At 36.5% G+C, this 1707-nt stretch overlaps 1 non-coding gene across 1 annotated transcript; it reads left to right on the top strand.

The window, feature by feature from the left end:
* The first annotated feature begins 656 nt into the window (after positions 1-656).
* On the top strand, positions 657-764 carry LOC112788294 (small nucleolar RNA R71). The gene has a single exon (XR_003195663.1). It is a non-coding gene; the product is annotated as a small nucleolar RNA R71 (small nucleolar RNA).
* Positions 765-1707: the final 943 nt, after the last annotated feature.

Genomic DNA, 1707 nt, shown 5'->3' with positions numbered 1-1707 from the left:
TGTACTTCCAAATTTCTAATGGAAGATCTTGTTTCATTCATGAAACTTACAGTGGCCTTGGACAGATCAGAGACTAAGTTTGCTAAATTAGAAGTATTTTGTTCAGAGTTCTCTATCTGTTACTGAGTGGATGATGGAAAAGGCTTGCTATTGCTAAACCTATTTCTTCCACCATTATTAAAGCCTTCTTGAGGCTTTTGTTGATCCTTCCATGAGAAATTTGGATGATTTCTCCATGATGAGTTATAGGTGTTTCCATAAGGTTCACCTAAGTAATTTACCTCTGCTATTGCAGGGTTCTCAGGATCATAGGCCTCTTCTTCAGAAGGCGCCTCTTGAGTACTATTGAATGCAGCTTGCATTCCATTCAGACTCTGAGAAATCATATTGACTTGCTGAGTCAATATTTTGTTCTGAGCCAATATGGCATTCAGAGTATAAATTTCAAGAACTCCCTTCTTCATAGGCGTCCCATTACTCACAGGATTCCTCTCAGAAGTATACATGAACTGGTTATTAGCAACCATGTCAATGAGTTCTTGAGCTTCTGCAGGCGTTTTCTTTAAGTGGATGGATCCACCTGCAGAGGTATCCAATGACATTTTAGCTAATTCAGACAGACCATCATAGAATATGTCCAGGATGGTCCATTCTGAAAGCATGTCAGAAGGACACTTTTTGGTCAGTTCCTTGTATCTCTCCCATGCTTCATAGAGGGATTCACCTTCTTTCTGTCTAAAGATTTGAACATCCACTCTAAGCTTACTCAGCTTTTGAGGAGGAAAGAACTTGGCTAAGAAAGCCTTGACCAGCTTATCCCAAGAGTTCAGGCTATCCTTAGGTTGAGAGTCCAACCATATTCTAGCTCTATTTCTCACAGCAAAAGGGAAAAGCATGAGCCTGTAGACTTCAGGATCTACTCCATTAGTCTTAACAGTATCACATATCTGCAAGAATTCAGTTAAGAACTGAAAAGGATCTTCAGATGGAAGTCCATGAAACTTGCAGTTCTGCTGCATCAGAGAAACTAATTGAGGTTTCAGCTCAAAATTGTTTGCTCCAATGGCAGGAATGGAGATGTTTCTTTCATGTAAATTGGAATTAGGTGCAGTAAAGTCACCAAGCATCCTCTTTGCATTAATATTATTTTCGGCTGCCATCTCCTCTTCTTGTTCGAAAATTTCTGAAAGGTGCTTGCTGGATTATTGTAATTTAGCTTCTCTTAGTTTCCTCTTCAGAGTCCTTTCAGGTTCTGGATCTGCTTCAACAAGAATATTCTTGTCTTTGCTCCTGCTCATATGAAAAAGAGGGACAGAAAAATAATAATAATAATAATAATAGGGATCCTTTTTACCACAGTATAGAGGTCCCTGTGTGAATAGAAGAAAAGAAGAAGAGAAAATTTGAACACAGATGGAAGAGGGGGTTCGAATTTGGGTGAGATGAAGTGTTAGTAGATGAATAAATAAATAGAAGGAGATAAGAGAGAGAGAGAGAAAGAGAGTTTTCGAAAATAATTTTTGAAAAAGAGTTAGTGATTTTCGAAAATAGTTTTTGAAAAAGGTTAGTAATTTTCGAAAATTAAAATCAAAAATTAAAATAATTAGTTAATTAAAAAGAAATTTTGAAAAAGAGGGAAGATATTTTTGAAAATTAGAAAGAGAGTTAGTTAGGTAGTTTTGAAAAAAGATAAGAAACAAACAAAAA

The sequence above is a fragment of the Arachis hypogaea genome, chromosome 20, assembly GCF_003086295.3.
Source record: "Arachis hypogaea cultivar Tifrunner chromosome 20, arahy.Tifrunner.gnm2.J5K5, whole genome shotgun sequence".
Taxonomy (NCBI): domain Eukaryota; kingdom Viridiplantae; phylum Streptophyta; class Magnoliopsida; order Fabales; family Fabaceae; genus Arachis; species Arachis hypogaea.
This window is presented reverse-complemented; position numbering and strand designations above follow the sequence as displayed.